This window comes from Macrobrachium nipponense, chromosome 47 (assembly GCF_015104395.2).
Source record: "Macrobrachium nipponense isolate FS-2020 chromosome 47, ASM1510439v2, whole genome shotgun sequence".
In the NCBI taxonomy this organism is placed as follows: domain Eukaryota; kingdom Metazoa; phylum Arthropoda; class Malacostraca; order Decapoda; family Palaemonidae; genus Macrobrachium; species Macrobrachium nipponense.
In genome coordinates this window covers 16,836,205-16,856,220 of record NC_087222.1, presented here as the reverse complement: position 1 = coordinate 16,856,220, position 20,016 = coordinate 16,836,205, and the positions used below count along the sequence as shown (strand labels likewise).

The 20,016-nt window shown below is 40.2% G+C and overlaps 1 protein-coding gene across 1 annotated transcript in view; it reads right to left on the bottom strand.

Annotated features, from left to right (window-relative positions):
* LOC135204735 (zinc finger protein 260-like) overlaps positions 1-3,842 on the bottom strand; it is a 120,195-nt gene extending 116,353 nt beyond the window's left edge. The window contains exon 1 of the mRNA XM_064234893.1: positions 3,747-3,842. The gene's annotated coding sequence lies outside the window, so the exon portion shown is untranslated. The remainder of the gene's footprint in view (positions 1-3,746) is intronic.
* Positions 3,843-20,016: the final 16,174 nt, after the last annotated feature.

Below are 20,016 nucleotides of genomic sequence, written 5' to 3'. Positions count from 1 at the left end.
CTGAAGCAGTGAACATTTGGAAAGAATTAATCACAACTTTATGCAATGACAAGAAATGCAGTAACTGCTGCGAAAAAGAGGTTTGAACAAGTCTTAACACAAGCTCATCTTCTTGCAAACAGAAGAATTGAATAATGCAATGGATTATGCCAATGAAAAGTTTCCCTCACTTGTCCCAGTCATCATGAAATTTCAAGTCAAATCGTCTCCTTTCCATTCATGTAAGTTTAGTGAATCTGTGACCAAGTGTATTTCAGCTGTTGAATGGTGGAAGTCACATTCAAGTGTATTGAATAGTGATGTAATTTCAGCAGTACAACAACTACTGTCTGCAGTGGCTTCTTCATCAGGGGTTGAAAGAATTTTTTCAAGCTATGCTATTGTACATTTAAAACTAAGGAACCAGCTGGAGACAGAAAAGGCAGCAAAACTGGTGTTTTTATTTAAAATCATGAATACACAAAATGGATGTATTTGATGATATTAATGATCAGGATACCTAAAAGAACCAAACTTATTTTTTAAAGATTTTGAATTTCAATTTCAAAGAATATTTATGAACTACGTTTCAAAGAAGTGTATCATTATCTTTCAAAGAATGCTTCTTTTCAATTGTAAATTCAATGTACTTTTGTTTTAAATACAGGCTATAATACTTTTATTTTTTAAATTCATTACTTCAGGAAATAAGTACAGTTCATTATAAGTAAACCTCTTTGATTTCATTTCTTTAATAGCATGTGGAATTTAAATTTTTTTTGTTACAGTGCATTGTAAAAGGAAGTGCTTTAGTATTCTACTCCTCAGAAACAGGTACAGTTCTTCACAAGTAAAGCCCTTTGATTTAATGTACTGTGGAAATTTTTTCTCTATTGTAAAAGGAAGTTTTTAGTGTTCTATACTTCAGAAATATATGAAGTAGGTGTGATTATGTTTGTTTTCCCATTTTTCCTTTAAATTCCATGTTGGGACAGAAGTAAATATTGATTTAAATCAATACTTTTTTTTAAATCATTTTATTTAAATCTTGATATAAATCACTGATTAAAATCATCATGATTTAAATCAGCCAACTCTGAGTGAATGTGATAATGCTTCTGACTGATGGCAGAACATATCTTCCAAGAAATTAGACTCTCACAAAGAAACCCTTACTAGCCTAGATGATCAAGGAACTCTAGACAGAAGTGCCTCCATCGATTTGTTCAGAGTCGAAGGGTTACCGGTCGAAGGGTTACCTGCCAATTTGTACAACCCCTTCCGAATAGGAAGCAAGGTTGAATCCCACTTACCTGAACCAATGAGCACAGCCAACCTGGTGTCCGCCTCCCTCAAAGCCTGCTTGACGTGACCGAACGTAAACTAACTTAATAGATGTTTGAGGAACCGCAGGTTTTGTAGAATACGATGTTTCAAACATTGCCTAATTAGGCTGTACCGGATCCTCAGGAGCTTTCGACAGCAGATATAATAAATGAATGAATTCTATCATCTGCTTGTATTCATTTCAAGTAGCCTGAGGAAAGGCAAATTCCTGAACTTGTTCGTCTTCCTCTACACAACCTTCTACATCCGGATCGTCCGGCCGGGCCGAAGCATGAAAAGAGACAGTGACCACCAGGAGAACTTAACCCCAAAGAAGGGGAACCCAATACCTTGATACCCTATCTAACGTATCCATACCTACACTGGAGTCAACCTCCAAAGGTTGTGCAAAACTATCATCGCCAAATTGCAAAGAGGAAACACCTGTCGCCAACGCACTCGCCACGAATGGGTGTGCACAACCTAAACCGAGTGCATCTGTGACCACAGCACCAGAGCTGCAAACGCCTGGGTGCACAACCCTTCCGCCTCTGAGATATGACTGCGCAACCGGTACCTGAGAGACACTTGGCTGAGCCGAACCTCTCATACACCAACTGTGACGCAACGCACCCAACACCAATTGGTGCACGTGATTCGCACCTCCAAGCGGCACAGCCGCAATACCTGGACCACCTGTTCTTGGCTAAAACTGTAGAGGGAGTACTTACCCCAGGAAGACCCAAAACCACACTTGAACCAGCCCCACCTGCTTTAGATGATTGAACAGCCAGAACCTCAGGAAAAGTTGAGAGAGAAGTCAGAGGAGAATGAAAATGTGAAGAAGCCACACTTGGTTGAATAAGTGGAAGATAAACTGGACATACCCAAACTCAAAGGTGCACCCAACGACAAATTATGATTCGCAGAAACTGTCATAGCAGCCGCAAGCTGTATACCTTCTGCATCAGATGAACACAGAATAGCGGATAACATCGGAACCGAAACATTCGGTGATGGAGCAAAAGTGTCACCTAAAAGGGAGCCTGCCCTTGCAAACATATATTCCTGCACACCTAATTTACTATCTCTACACGTCTGAGTCTTACTTCAGAACTTACACCATGGGGGGAAGAGAGGGAATCCGCTACTAACACTGCCTGCTCCGTGTCGGGGAGGCCAGCAGATCGTACCTTTGAGGCTTACGGATCTCCATTACCCCCATTAGCCTCTGGGGCTGATTCTGGAACAGGCAAGGGAGCTGAAAAAGGACGATCAGTATCCCCTAAACTACTACTATCTTTGTTCTCACTCAGTTTATTCATAAAGTTTGCAAACAAACTCGTCTTACTTGCTGAAAGTTTTTTTCTTACAGCCTCCTAAATAACTTAGACGCTAGGTCCTTTCCTATCTCCCCGGTCTCTACCTTATGCTTGCTTCTTGAAGGTAAGGACTTTCTATGTTTGAGATAATCCTCCATCTGATTGGTTGACCAATCCCTACATTTGTCACACTTCTGACTAAGATTACATTGCGCCTTTCTGCAGCTTATACAAAGAGAATGTCTGTCATTTTTGAAGGTACTCATCCTTCTCTTGTGTGAGTTGCAGGAACAAGTAGCTCCGACATCTCCGGCGGCAGGTTGTTCCGAAGGCATGGTCGCAGGAGAAGGCTTAGGGGAACTGGCTGGCTAATATTCCTTTTGCAGTTTTTTCATCGTCAAATCCAAGAGTCAATCCAATGGGTTAATCAAAAATAAATCCAAAGTTGTCAACCAAACTCATCCGCTGCAAAGCTGTAAGGGTCGTGCTAATGAGACCAAAATCAAGTTCGCTAGCAACAGGATATGTCTATACCGTAAAGCGAACTGAAAGCAATTGAAGGGTATGTAGTACAGCAGTGTTGCCAATGGTTCACAGGTAGCTCAGTAGACAGTTTACCGACAGAGTTTGTAACACTGTCAGTTAATTGATGGGTAAGTTTGTGAGGATGTAGTTTGGGCTGGTCAGTAAACTGGGGTAATTCAGGTGTTCAGGGATTGTCTTGCAATATAAAATGATGCCTAAGGAAAAAGGTTTATGTAAGATTTCAGATGCAGAAGACTAGGTTTCAGCAGAACCTGGCCCTATTTAACTCTATCAATTATTTAAGCCTTTGCAGGCCTCATCCAAAATGTCAAAAGCAATATTATACTTCACTCGTTGTTTGATCAGATTATTTGTACTTTGAGGCACGTTGACATTTAAAACATTGTTAAAGTAACAAGCAGAAAACTGGCAAAAATATCAGTCAGTGCATCATGAATAACTCACAGACTGGGTTTTGAACAATGTGTTTGTTTCATTAAGTGATTAAAGATTCAACAAAGCTTATATCATATACTACGTATAATTTAGGGACATTCTCTCTTACTGCAATTACTTCACTTTTATATTATTTACCTAGAGTATGTTGAGGAAAATTAACTTGATACTAAAAAAAACACGATCCTTTGCAGATTATCATCAGAGATCATCCATAACAAAACAGGTTATCTGTGGCAAAGAAATAAGATCTCCATTAGTACATAGAAGTTTTCTACAGACAATACAGTACCTACCAATGAAACTGTACACTAAGCACCTGCAGACTCAATGCAAATGTTAGACTAATGCAGTGCAAAACATGTGTGAAAAAATCTAATATTTCTGGTTTCTTCCACATTAGTATGCACTAAAATTGTCATTTTAAAATTTGCTACATTCACATATACATTCCCAAATAACAATATATTGCAGATCTAGTCTAAGGCTTTATTTAAAATGGTTTGCATACGTATACACCACTTAAAAAAGAAAGTACAATAATCCTGCAATGTAGATATATAAGTAGCATTCTAGGTTTAGTTATAATCTAGTAAAAAATAAAAAATGACAAATTTAAGTAATTTGTATTTTTCCTAACATACAAACCTGAAGTTTTTACAAATGGAAATATCTTCAGCAGAGCTAGATACTGTTATCCAATAATTAACAAGGCTTTTAGGTAGTTAATTAACTAATGGCAGAAGGGTGGGGATACCCATTCTTCCTTCCTTCTGGCATTGCAGAACTTTCTGCGTTTATGCAGAATAGCAAAACTCTACGGAAGTTGATAACGCATTTCAGTGTAGATGAAGATTCGTCACTTTGTTTAAGGAAAAAATATTGCCACTTCCAAATTACTGATTTTATTTTACATGATTCAGTATAATATTGCTGTAAATACTATTGTAAGCTTAATATTAAAAATATACTTGACACTAATCAAAATGCCATGTTTTATTACATACATTCCTGCACTTATCCCTAAATGCAATCATATCTTATAATATTAGCAAGGTATGCAGAGAAGTTAACTATCAAAACTTATGTTAAAGTACAGTTTGACGTATGAATAAATTTTATTTTTGTGTTGTCAACAATTAATTTTAATTGAACATATGCATACCTTTTAAATGCATCATGTTCTTTTTTAAGTTCTTCATTGTTGAGGGCACATAGCCTTTATGGTCTTTAAAACTTGTATCTCTTCTATGAAGGCTCTTACAGCTTCTCGTCTCGCACACCTGCTGCAACGAGCATAGGGGTAGGCCCAGTATGAAGTCTCTTCTATGGAAGTTGGGTATGGGTATATATTTTCTATATTTATGCCCATACGTATTAGCTCCAAATGATTAGTTTAATGTTTTGGCATCCTTTACAAGTATAAATATATCTGTCTCTCTCTCTTTATGTGTATATATATATATATATATATATATATATATATATATATATATATATGTATGTCTGTATGTATGTGTGTGTGTATGTAGTGTATATGTATATATATATATATATATATATATATATATATATATATATATATATATATATATATATATATATATATATATATATATATATATATATATATATATATATATATATATATATATATATATATATATATATATATATATATATATATATATATATATTATATATATATAATTCGAGCTACAAATGTCCTTTAATATCTAATTCGCTCTACCTCGGAATTGATATATTTTCATATATGTACCGAAGGGAATTTTAGTTGATATAATTTTTGTCCCCTCATGGGATCAAACCATCGTCCAGTGGACAGTAACAAAATCAGGACAGATGGTGACATTGGCCGAATTGATAACGTCACTGTCCATCCTGATTTCGTTCCCATCCACTGGACGGTGGTTCAATCCCATGAGGGGACGAAATTATTATCAACTAAAATTCCCCTTCGGTACATGTATGAAAATATATCAATTCCGAGGTAGAGGGAATTAGATATTAAAGGACATTTTTTGTAGCTCGAATTATATATATGAATCACAGTGATGTGATAATTATATATATATATATATATATATATTATATATATATATTATAATATATATATATATATGCTATATGTATATATATTATATATATTATATATATAGATATATATATATATATATATATATCCTATATAATATAATGCATATATATACATATATATATATATATATATATATATATATATATATATATATATATATATATATATATACTATATCTACAGATATATATGTGCATATATATATGAAGACGTCGGGTGTCGATTTGTGGGATCTACCTGGCGTCTTCTCAGGGTCAGTGCCGATTCCCACTGGGGCATTAGTTATAAGAATCATCTTATATTAGGAAGCACACTATTAAATGTAAAGCTACAGTCAAATACGAAGATTTTAAAATTATTAGCCAAACAAGGGAACTCAACGAACTGTTGATTTTGGAAACTCTGAACACCAAACTACGAGCTCCAACCTTAAACAACCATTCCTCTGCTGTCCCCTTGTTTTTAGCCTAATAATTTTGTCATTCCTTTTGCCTCTTGACGTTGTTTACTTTTAGTGTGTTTTTATCTATGATGCTGAAAGGTTGGTTAAGTGTTGAGCTGTTTTTCGCTGTGGTTTTATGAATATATGACTTACTTTTTATTGTATTTGCTGTATTTTTTTATGTGTATGTGTAATTTAGCAGAAATTTTTAAATGTTCTCGTCATTTTAAGTTTGTTTGGTATTTCTGGTTCTGTTTTAATCAAGTGTGCATGTAATTTAAGTTTGAGAGTTGTAATTTACCATTAAACTGTTTTAATTTTTTAACTATTGGATCTTGTAAGCAGCTCTCATTTTATGTTAATATATTATACTTTTAGCAACAAACCTACCACAACATCAGGTTAGCTTAACAAGAAGAATCACGGGACAGATCCAACAGTAACATATTAACCTTCTTACGCCGATTGGACGTATTAAACGTCGAGTCAAAATGTATCCCGGGTGCTGATTGGACGTATTATACGTCGACTCAAAAATGTTTTTGTTTTAAATTCGCGGAATAATACTTATAATAGGCCTACCAGGCGAAAACTTTTGAATCACGCGCCTTGGGGGATGCTGGGACCTCACGGATCAAGGCGTTGTTTTGTTTACAATGGTCGAAAAACGCAATTGTAAGCTAAAACTCTTATATTCTAGTAATATTCAATCATTTACCTTCATTTTGCAATAAATTGGACGTCTCTAGCACAATATTTCGATTTATGGTGAATTTATGAAAAAAAACATTTTCCCTACGTCTGCGCGTAACTCTTCCAATAAATTTTTTCGTGCGATTGTCGTAATGTTTGCACATTTTAAATTTGCCGTTACGTAAAGTTTTATATATAGAAAATGTGCGCAATTTCGTGCAAAATACAACTAAAAACAACCATGGTTGTAGCTTTTATCAGTTTTGAAATATTTTCATATAAATAACGATGTGCCAAAATTTCAAACTTCGGTCATATTTGACTTTACCGAAATGGTCGAAAAACGCAACTGTAAGCTAAAACTCTTATATTCTAGTAATATTCAATCATTTACCTTCATTTTGCAACAAATAGGAAGTCTCTTGCACAATATTTTGATTTATGGTGAATTTATGAAAAAAAAAAAAACATTTTCCTTACGTCCGCACGGTAACTCTTCCGAAAAAATCAGAAATTTTTTTGTGCGATTATTGTAATGTTTGCACCATTTTAAATTAACCGTTACATAAAGTTTTATATATCAAAATGTGCACAATTTTATGTAGAATACAACATAATATGATTGAAGGTTGTAGCTTTACTCTTTTTCGAAATATTTGCATATAAATCACGATAAATAGAAAAAAACACGTTCGGTCAACTTTGACTCTACCGAAATAGTTGAAAACGCAATTGTAAGCTAAGACTCTTACAATCTAGTAATATACATTCATTTTGAAACAAATTCGAAGTGTCTAGCACAATATTTAAATTTATGGTGAATTTTAAAAAAAAACTTTCTTTCCCTCCGCTCGCAGATTCGCGGCCGCAAATCTCTGAAATGCGTACGTCGCATTCTCCTAATATTTGCTCATTTTCATATTATGCGTTTTATAGTTTCATATATGAAAATGTGCACAAATTTATGTAGAATACAACAAAAAAATATATATCAAAATAAAAATTTCGACATTTGGTCAACTTTAACTCGTCCGAAATGATTGAAATCTGCAATTATAATATAAAACTCTTACAGTATCGTAATATTCAATCATTTGTCTTCATTTTGAAACAAATTGGAAGTCTCTAGAACAATATTTAGATTTACGGTGAATTCTTGAAAAAAACATTTTTTTACAAATTCATGCATCATTTTGTGATAACATTTTTTTTGTGTTGCTTTGATCATTTTGCAATGTGTTATATATCAAAATGATTGCAATACAACAAAAAAAAAATTAACTCGTTAGCTTTAACCGTTTTTCGCACAGTGCGATTTGAATACAATTATGTATGAAATTTTTTTTCCGCTACCATATATCACCTTATTATATATGATAATGATATTTTTTTTATTTTCTGATGGTTGCATACTAAACTTCAGGTAATGACAAAAAAAGGAGTCAAAAATGAACTCTTAATCTTGAAAACTAAGCACACTGTGATTTTTTGAAAAAATTATATTTTCCGCTTCCGTGCTCTCTCCAAACCCGCCCTGCCATACGGGAGACGTTTTGGTTTTTTAGGGCTTTGGCGTAAGAGGTTAATGTAACATTCATTATGCAATGCGCTTGTGAATCAGGACGAAACTGAACAGAGAAGTGTAGTAATTCCTTCATAGAAAATTCATATTTTCATAATTTTTTTTTGAAAATAACAATTTTTGAAAGTAAATTGTATTTTTCCTAACTATACTAACCTGAGGTCCTTTACATAAGGAATTACTTTCGGCGTAGGCTGGAATTACGGCCGTTATAATTCTTGAACAAGGTGGTTAGGCAGTAACTACCATCTGGCAGGAGGGTAGGCCCGCCTGCCCGGATGAAAAACTCTCCACTTTGCCTTTCAGCCCAGGTTTCAGATTGATGGGTTTTTGGCATAAGGTGGCATGTATGTAAACGGACCCCAAGTTTGTTTAGTTAGGAAAAATACAATTCACTTTCAAAAATTGTGATTTGTTCCTACACAATATACAAACCCTTGGTCCTTTACATAAGGAAGCCTCACTGATTGGTGGGAGGAATATGAGTGAGCCTCTAGAGCTGACTGGGCTACTCCTCCTGATCGGAGTATAGGAGTTGCATGATCAAGAGTCAGACTTCTGGGCCTTTTCGAAATGAGTAAGGAATCATAACTCATCCGAAAATGGGCTGTGAAGAATATTTAGAGTCAGAGGCATTAATGCAAAGTTTTGGGAAGGGTTTGCATTATTATCAGTATCCTTCCTCCCCTTTGCTAGAGGAAGGAGTGGGATTGGTTCTATGATTCTGATAAGAAACACAAAACGGAAGCACTGTGTGTAAGCTTACCGCATCAATCGCCCAAGCAGCCTGTGAAAGTTCGAGTCCTATCCTATACCCAAAGGAAGAGGAGTGGAAGGACGAGGTGGGGAAGGTGGAGAGGCCAGTCACTCTCGCATCCTTCTTACCTCTAGAGCTGCACACCAAAGGCGAGATGCAACTTGTCCTCTTGAAGGAGCCAGGTATGCAAACTCAACCTGCAAGCATCCACCACCAGTCCAAGGAAATGAGGTTCCAAGGACCTGTAGGCAGGCCCAAAGGAAAAAATAAATATGGTCACAATGAGACCTTATCTATCTTCCTGTCCGACATATTCTTCGGATGATGACAAGTACCCATCCACTGGACTATCTAACTGCAGAGGTCTCTCACAATCTCGTAATACTCAGAGAAAGACATGTCATCGGACACTTCTGCAATGGCAGTCTGCAGCGGATAAAGACACCGACACTCCATGGTGGGTGTTGATCCTTATGGGTATAGCAACACGCCAATAGGACAAAGTAATGACTGATCTGGATCAACCAGTACAAAGTCCACAGCATAGCTCATGACGGTCTCGGACTCTTCAACAGCTGTCGACTGACTGCGCTCAGTGTGAGCTGTCACGCACCCGAGATGTAGTCACATGACACTCGCCTTTTGAAGGGTTATGCCGAGAACAACCATACAAATCATCTATCTTGTTTGTCACTGATGTTGGGAGGCGAGATGATGATTCTCTCAAGGCATGCGCTCAATAGACGATAGTCAATTGCCTTCTAGAGACCGAGGTCCCTGATGGCAAGACAGAAGTTCTCATAGTAGTTGAATCTCAACTAAGGAGAAACAAATATATATGCTAGTGAAAGACTAAGGTGAAGCCGGACCTTCGTCTTCACAATTGAATCGAGAAATAAACTCTCCAGATTCTGATCATAGAAAAGTCCCATCGATGACACCAACCAGTGAAGACGGCTTTATTCCCTGTTATTTTACAGAAGACTGAAAAAACTAAATCACTATTTCATTGCTGTTCGGTGAGAAGTAATGAAAACACAGAGATTGTACTGCCTGAAGAACCGCTTCTCATGGGCTGTATCAGGGAGGACATTTCTATTTACTTTGGAAGCAGAGCTGGCAGGGTGGGGAACAGGCAAAGTCTTCTGTTATTCATCTACAAAGAATAATTGCACACCTACGAATTACGAGATGTATTTAGAAGACAAACTCAGATGTCTGAAGAAATCATTCTGCGTCATTGCAGCGGCAGGTGCGATGAAGCGGAAGACTAGGCTACAGATTTCTGTTACCGTGAGGTAAACAAAAAGATGATAACGAGTCTAGTGAGATATCTTTGTCTGAAAATTCTCGCAACAGCAAAAGGCAATGCAGTAGAGATGTCATACACGTATGTTAGAATTCCAGCCAACTAGCGACCTAAGTCCGTGATTGCCAGGCAGAGATTCGATTCGGTAGTCAATCATCACTGAGGAGGAGAGACAAAACGCGACCGAACTATCTCGGAGAGCCAGGCAGGACCGGCTGTGCAGGGCAGGCCTGGCAGGCAGCCCGTACACTGCTAGCTCTTTTTCACTTGTCATTCTGAGTTGCCAGATAATCCATTCCATGAAGGAATGCATTCGGCTAGAGCCATCGAGCACAAGAAAATACGCTGAACATTTGCATTTTAACTGAAACGGATTTCGGTGAATGCAAACGCTGTGGTATTGATGTTGTAAGCAATACCACAAGTATCTCAAAATCGAAACTGGTAACTCCTGGGAGGCTTGCAAGGCAGTACCGAGCTGTAGTTCAATTGAGAAGATACTATTCGTCTCGGTCACAACCCGTAGAGTTAACTACAGTATGTGTCTACACCTTGGACAATTCAACTGATAACAGAAGCATGTCGCGAGGGAAACATACGTAGTATATTTGTAGGTTCCTGTACATAGACCTCCAGCCTAAATTTAATCCATTCGAGGAACATGAAAAGGACTGGAAGCTGACCTCCTTCATTCTCTAATGAAGAGAGCGAAGGTGAAGTTTTCAAAGGAAGACTTCTACGGTGATAACAGGATACCGAAGACGATTAGTTCAAGCCGAACTGGATGTTCCCAAAACAGTAGCACTGGAGAGGCATTCAAACTCTCGGTGCTATCCATCCTGATCGTATGTTCAGTAAAATCCTAGGATTAGACCAAAAACATAGTCTCGGGTTCGAATTCCGAGGAGTAAACTCCACCGAATTCCTCTTATTTCCTCGTTTCATTCCGGTATAACCAAGAAGTAAAGGGAAAAAAAGAGAGGAGGATTGACTGTTATTGCCCGTTCTTCTCTATCCCGGGGTTGACCACCTACTGAGGCAATGGACCATCAGGTCCATCCAGGCTGAGCACCTCCCGAGATATTCTTCCTTCGAACGCTAGAAATTCCAGGAATTTGAGCATTCGGCGAGATTCCTGATTATCGTAGTAACATTATCCAAGATTCTCGTCCTTGCACTCTGGATGTGGCTTCGCCCAAGTGTTTGCTGATCGTAGACCAAAACACTCGGATAGTGCTAGAAACTCCAAAGAATTTTAAGCGCTCGGTGAAACCCCCCCAAATTTAGTCAGACAATCATCACCCCCCCACCCCCCCCCCCCGAATTTAGTCACAATCATCACCCCCACCCCACGAATTTAGTCAGACAATCATCACCCCCCCCCCCCCCAAATTTAGTCAGACAAATCATCACCCCCCCCCGAATTTAGTCAGACAATCATCACCCCCCCCCGAATTTAGTCAGACAATCATCACCCCCCCTCCCAAATTTTAGTCAGACAATCATCAACCCCCACCCCTCCAACCGAATTTAGTCAGACAATCATCGGGTGGTGGTCCACCCGATTCCCATAGAAATCAAGGAATGGGCAAGATCCTTCCTCAACAACGAGGACTTACGTCCGGTAGGACCCGAAGGTCCCTCCAGGAACGCAGTCCCCGACGCGGAATCCTACAGAGAACGCTCTGCAGGATCCCTCCCATTCCCATCGCAGCCATAGGAAGAGGGGAGTGGGGGACAAAGATTGGATGCTCTTGCTCGCCTTGCCAGCGGAACTAGTAGTCGGAGAAGCAAGTTACGGGCAGCCATCAACCTGCGGCGATGGCCGCTCCAAGTCCAGGAAAACATTACCGTCTGGAGAAAATGTTTTCCCGAGGAGGGTTACAAACTCATACTGTAAGCGAAATGTCTGCCGCCACCGTGACCGTCATCTGGGTGGGGCTGAGCGTGCACCTGACAGGAGAGAGCCGATACCAACCTCTCAAGAGGACCAAAGGGGGAGCCCACATCGGTTGAGGGGACAGTGAGGGAGACCTGACGCTCCTACCTTGCCTACTAGCGGAACCAGTAGGCTGGGAGGACTGCAGGCGATCACAACCCACTGTGGTGATAGAGCTGCAGGTCTGGACCAGCGGTCTCCTTGCGGAAAGTGCTGGACCAAGGACGGAGCGTCAGTCTCGTGCATTAGGGGAGCTGTTATGAGCGCTCCTACCCTGCCTACCAGCAGAACCAGTAAGCTGGGAGGACTGCAGGCGATCACCAACCCATGGTGGCGATCGAGCTGCAGGTCTGGACCAGCGGTCTCCTTGTGGAGAAGTGCTGGACCGAGGACGTTAGAGTCGGTCTCGTGCATCAGGGGAGCTGCTACAAGAGCTCCTTCCCTGCCTACCAGCAGAACCGGTAGGCTGGGAGGACTGCAGGCAATCGCCAACCCACAGTGGCAATCGAGCTGCAGGTCTGGACCAGCGGTCTCCTTGCGGAGAAGCGTTGGACCGAGGACAGCAGCGTCGGTCTCGTGCGTCAGGGGAGCTACTGCCAGTCGTGCAAGCCGTCTGGTCCCGGTGGGAGCAATTGTCGGTGACTGGTAGTGTCCACTAACGAGGTGAGAGTGAGCACCGTCCTTTCGATGCGCCACGGCACCAGGTCCAGCCAAAGCTGGACCCGATGACCAGGCCCAGCTGGACCAGGTTTACCGTCCTCTTGACGCGCCACGGTACCAGGTCCAGACGAGGCTAGACCAAGTCCAGGCGAGGCTGGACCCGGTGACCAGGGGGGACCTCTTCCCAGCCTCGTTGCATGAACGGTCTGGTGGGAACGTCACGTAAAACCCTGGGTACCAGACGATCGCTGCGAGAGCGATCGCCGGTCGGGCAAGAGTCACCTGAGCAACTCTTACCATCCTTCCACTCCGTGCCTGGGTCCTGACACGGCGCGAGCGTACTCAGCAGTCTGGACCTTGGCTGCATGGTCACCCGTAGGTGACTGTACACTCAGTGATGGTTCCTGGTCCGGAGGTGGAACCTCTGGAGCCGGGAGCAGAGGTACAGTGGCATCCAGTACCCTTACGGTCCCTGTCTTCTTCTTCCCTGGGGAAGGAGAGACGGGCCCCGGGACCGTTTCCCGGAGGAATGGGAGGACCATCGGAAGACACACCAGTCTCACCGGAGCAAGGACAGACCCTTAGAAGTCTCTGTGCGAGACTTCTTGGGGGTGGGGGGCGAGGCCACCTTCTTCTTCCTCAGATGGGGGGCCTTAGAAGTCGAAGGGGAAGAGACGGCTGAAGACGACAATGAAGAAGACGACAGAGAAGACGACGACACCTTCCTCTTCTTCCTGGACTTCCTCTTCGCCAGCTTCCTCAGGACAACCAACAGGTCCTCCATCCAGGTTGGTGGTTGGGACAGTTGCAGTAGCAACACAGCCCAACTGCACCTGTCCGGAGGGACCTGCAGGAGCAGCATTGGAGAGAACGCTTCCTCGAGGAGGGTTATAAAACTCTTGCCTGGCAGGCGAAATGTCTGCCACCACCGAGACTGGTCGGTCGTGCAAACATGACCATCATCTGGTGGGGCTTGAGCGTGCACCTGATAGGAGACAGCCAATACCGTCCTCCGACTCTTCCAAATCCTCGTCGAGGCCGAAACCTCTCAAGAGGGCTGGATGGGCAGCCTCCACCGGTCTCTGTGTGCACGGCCCCGCGGGAATGTCATGTCAACCCTGGGTACTGGACGATCGCTGCAAGAGTGATTGCCAGTCTGGCGAAAGTCAACTGAGCGACTCATCATCCTTCCGCTCAATGCCAAGGTCCTGACATGGTGAGCGTACTCAGCAGTCTGGACCTTGGCTGCACGGTCACCCGTAGGTGACCATACACTCGGTGACGCTCACAAGCGAGCGCCAAGACGGTTCCCGGTCCAGAGGTGGCTGGTACCTCCATGGTCCCCGTCTTCTTCCCCCCTGAGGAAGGAGAGACGGGCCTCGTTCCCGGAGGATTGGGAGGACCAGCGGAAGACCCACCTGTCTCACCGGAGCGAAACAGACCCTTAGAAGTCTCGTGACAAGACTTCTTAAGGGGGGAAGGTCACCTTCTCTTCTACGGCAAAGCCTTAAAAATCGAAGGGATGGATCTCAAAGAGGAGGATGATGACACTTGATGATTCCTCCAAATTCTGCCAGACTTCTACCATCAGGAATAGATTAACATCACAGGGCACAGCGAAAGCTTCGTCCAGTGACATAACTCCAGGGTAGTAGTGGTAAATGAATATGATTATCAACAGGGGATCAGTACACACACTCAAGGATCGGTATCACAACATGCTACTAGTCACAGGTACAATTCCAAGGTTAGGATAACCAATACGCAGAGCTATTCAGCCAATACTGCTGTAAACACAATCACCACTGTTAGTCTGTAAAATAAGGAAAAAATGATTAAAGTAATAAGGATACTCCTCTTGCATCCAAGGGCACCACCCTCCGAAGTGAGAGGAGATCCCCCAAACACCAACACCACACGCCCCTTCTTCTACCTTTGTCCGATAGTAAGTGAAAGGATGAGAAATTACCATAAAAACAAAACAAGGACAACCCTTTGAAGTTCCCCTTGGTAATTCCCAAGGGGAAGCGTAATTTTCGGATGAATACATGTCTCGTTACAGGATCAATATCACTCACGTTAAATGCATATCTCGTCCTCATGTTAAAGGGCGAAAGAATGTAAATAATATGTTGGCATACCTTTGCCGCCGACTCTTAACACAAGTAGAGAGGCAGCAATAAAGGCTATCACAAAAAGTGGTTTCTATATTAATTGAATTTCATATTAATATCATACACCATATATACATATTTATATAAAAACAAAAATAAACCAAAAAGATCCCACCGGGAAAAAAGATCAACGACCAGTCAGCCAGAGCTCACAAACATACGTCTTCAACGGAAGACGGCTGAAAGCAAAGTGGAGTGTTTACATCCGGGCAGGCTAGCCTACCCGCCTGCCACACGGTAGTTACTGCCTAACCACCTTGTTCAAGAATTTAACGGCTGCAATTCCAGCTACGCCACAAGTAATTCCTAGTGTAAAGGACCGAGAGGGTTTGTATATAATGTAGAAACAAGTAACTTTTTCTAAGTACCCAGTTGATCTCAACCCTGTCACAGAGGGGCCCGAGCTCCTGTAGTTCTTGAGATGGCTGCAGTGAGGCAGTGTATGTCACCCCGACCTTATTGCGGGAATTTTAAAAATGACCCAGGTCAATCCCAAGGGAGATGGATTCATTTTGAAATGACCAATAAAAATGCATCTTGTGAATATGATTCACGCATTCACAGCCTCACCTGAAGAACATCGGTCTTTCCCTCAGTAACCACCATCATGGGAAGTGAACATTTTATAGTTTTCCCATAAAGTGTCTCTGCAGACGAGTTTGATAATTATACTCATTTGTATATATCATTGTGATACAGTTTCTACACAACACCGACGAATTCATCAAGACGGGGAACATTATAATTGTTATGGACAATGATTTTGTTAGCCCGGACAACCCACATGTACAGTTGGACACAGGTTTCCCTGGTACACCTTCTTGAGGGACTTCCAAAAATTATATCGGTTAACAGTGTTTACTGAGGGGGATGGGGGGAGGACTCGTCCTCTCTTAGCAAGAGTTCCACCAATAAGCTCTTGAATTCTTTCAGTGGGAGGAGTCATTAGGTATGGTTGAAGAAAGACACACACACACACACGGAGTAAAAGAAAAAAAAAAGAAATCTGAGCAGGTTATATCGCTGTAACTAAGATTACTGTCTCACTTTTAATATAAGTTTGTTTATTAAGATTCCATTTAACTTTCGTCTAAGACGTTATCTTACCACCGTGTCTGTTATTATATATCGGTCATATTCATTACGCAATACTTAAATTTGATAAAAATTCTAGTTATATTGGCATTGGAGAGAATCACGAACATCATAACAAGATAGTTTAACCTTATCACGTAAGCGAAGTTTATAGTATCGGTTGCAGTGCGTGTCCTACCAATAATATAATACGAAGCTATAAAGAGAAGAGCAGCAGCACATCATTGAACATACCCAAAAAATCAGTGAACGTGTTGAAAGTGTCCGACACCTTAGCTCCTCTCTCTCTCATATTAGCTAATTTAAAGTGACATGTCATCTAGAAATACCACTGCGCTAAGTATGCAGTTTTGATGTCATCAACACCCTCCAATCTTGACTAAACTAATATATGCATATATATTTTTTCGGGGGGCGAGGGGAGTGGTGACGGGGATTGAGTTCTTGTTAAGCCGTCTTACAGGTTTTGGAATTCTAAAATGTAATTCAAACTGACGAGCTTCTTGCTTTTGCTGTACCGATGTCCTCACTCTGGCTTTACTACAACTGAAATGGGTGGGGGACTAGGGGTAAGGTGGGCCTGTTGCGACCCCGATGAGTGGACGAAGTACTAGATATGCTCGTGGATAGAGTGTATGGCTAACGAAAAGCTCCACTTGAAATATTTTCTTGTTTATCTTTAATGACGTGTGTGTTTTTTTAGTGTTTATCCTAATATTATTATAGTACTGTAGATTTTCTGAATAAAACAACATTTACAAGAAGAAGGATTGGGTTAAACTCACTCTCCCTTGTAAATACATGGTTATTGACAAAATTATTATCTTTTGATTATAATATTACCCTTGTTTATAATTATTATAGTCTGTTATTAATGATTATAGAAACTCAACCTTATATCACTCGATCTTCAGTTATGTATTCTGCCGTGACTTCTGCTAGTAAAAGACCTTTCGTCACTGCATACGACTCGAGACCAAAATTCCATATCCTCCCCACAAACTGTTGAACAAAGGCAAGCCTATCAGCACAATGCCGTTCGGCGAGAAATTCCTTCCTGGCAGGAATTCTATGAGGTTTTCCTTTTCCATTTATTTACTGTTGTAGGGAGACGTCAAGACGCTGTGCAACAGCACGTATTGAAAGCCCACTTTCTTGTATAGCGACATTGGAGACAATAACGAATACTACTAGCAGAGGACAGATAACCTATCAAAATTTATACAACACCTCAGTCTAGCCATGATTGCGTGACAAACTTGTTAGCGTGTAATAGGGGTGCTGTAGCAGTGATATCGTTATCACTGAACAAAGTGATATATTAATCACACGATTTCTGGGACTGATTGATTGATTGGCTGTTACTGGCATTGCAACATCTCAGGTCATTACTGTCATTGATAACGTTTTAAAATTCTGTATGTCTTCATAATGAAAAATTGTTAATTGTCTGTTTGAAACACTGTTTACTAAAGGTGGTGCTGTTCCTCTCTTAATGTGAATTCCACTAATCCGCTTTAGAGCTGTTTTAGTGTATAAGAGGTTGGAGGATGCAAACTTGTAATAATTAATAGTCCTCATAGATGAATAAACATTATCATAATGCAGGGGTTGTTACTTAGCATTACATTCCCAAACGATATATTCATTATTTTCCCTGTTACAGTTCCTCGCTGGACGAGTGGTTTTCGCGCTCGGCTGCCAATTCGGTGGTCCGAAGTTCGAATCCCGGCTCGGCCAACGCGGAATCAGAGGAATTTATTTCTGGTGATAGAAATTCATTTCTCGATATAGTGTGGTTCGGATCTCACAATAAACTGTAGGTCCCGTTGCTAGGTGGCCAATTGGTTCCTAGCCACGAAAAAAATATCTAATCCTTTTCGGGCCAGCCCTAGGAGAGTTGTTAATAAGCTCAGTGGTCTGGTAAAACTAAGATATACTTTTTTCCCTGTTACGGAAAGCAACGCGTAAATTGTAAAAAAAAATCAGATTGTTTTCCTTCAGATAATACCAAGGAAACATTTACGAAGTGGCCAGGAGTGGCTTGTAACCGTAAACGTGTGGGCCTGGATTTCCTTACATGGTATATGTGATATCACCAAGACTGAAGGTTTTCATCAGTGAAAAATACGTTAATATTCTTCAGGATTTCTTCCTCCCTTCACTTCACCAGCAGAATTATCCCTTTCCACTTAGTCTCATCATTTTCATTCATGACAGCTGCCCCATCCATTCGGCCAGAATAGTCCAGGAATGGTTTCAAGGTCGAGAGGATTTGAATTGGTTGACTGGCCAAATATGGGTGCAGACATGAACCCCATAGATCCCGAGAAAGGTTAAGTCGATTAAAGATTGAACAATTAATTCACAGGTGCCCCGAGAGAAGCCGAAGTGCGTGGAAAAATCACTGAATTTCTAATCAATTTTCTCCCTTGTATACATAAAAAAAAATTATTTTTGTTCCCATTATTTTTATGCTTATCCATTTCGTATGAAGTAGCTACTGTCGCATATCTTATGTAATATAAGAAGGTTAGGGGTAATTACGTTTGCTTTATGTCTATTACAATTAGAATCATAATTACCTGACCTGTTATCGAATTACAATTACAACTTCAATTACAAAATGGGGAACAATATCAAATACAATCATCAGTATAATTTCACAATTTTAATATTTCAAAATTGTAATCACAGCTACAAATGCATATATAAAATTTATTACTCAATTACATTTCCTTAAAAAATGCAGATAGTTGCAAAGTCTTTATAATTGAGTTTGGTGTCCTTTTACAGTCAATTTCTGCAACAATTGTAAGTTGTAACTTTTAATACCTTTAGTACAAATACAAAACAAACATATCTAAAATATTTTAGACCCTGCAGAAATTATCATTAACATCCTATGATTTGCCTAAGTAAATTGTAGTAAGTTTATTGTGTTGAAAATTATTATGCTGATTATAAAAAAATAATACTGAAATACAAAACTCAAATATTGGAAAACATTTTCGCAAAACTTTGCACAAAAAAAGGAAATAAATGGAATAAAAATGGTTTTAGAATTGGTAGCTGGCTTGTTAAGATTCTCCCTTAATAATATAATAAATAAATTGGGTAGCGACTCAAAACATCTCTCTATTGCATTTGGTGAGTTCTCGAAAAGTAAGAGGGCTGCTCTAGGATAAAAATTCAAATGAAGTACTTTATCATTTGAACTTTTCAGTTACAATTACAATTACCATTAAGTATAAATAAAAAACAAACGCAATTACAGTTAACTTCAAAACGCGTAATTAAAAACATTTCAGGTAAATGACAATTACTCCAAGCCTGAATAAAAGGTAATGTTTATTTGTAATTGTTAAAGCTCTCTTACTGTGGGTTTCACAGACAGTGCAGTCACGTTTTGGTCAATAACACTGTAATGAAGATGGTATCAGTACGAGATTTTGCTAAAATTTTTCGCTGTAATCAAGGCTTTAACTCTAATGAATGTCCGGTAAAAATGCTCAATTTTTATTTGTAACACAGAGCAACTATAACCAGTTACCTATTCAAACCAATCTGTAGGCAATAGGCGGCTCTCTCTTTGCTAAAAAAAAAAGTTGAAAAGTTGCATGACAAACGGATTTCTG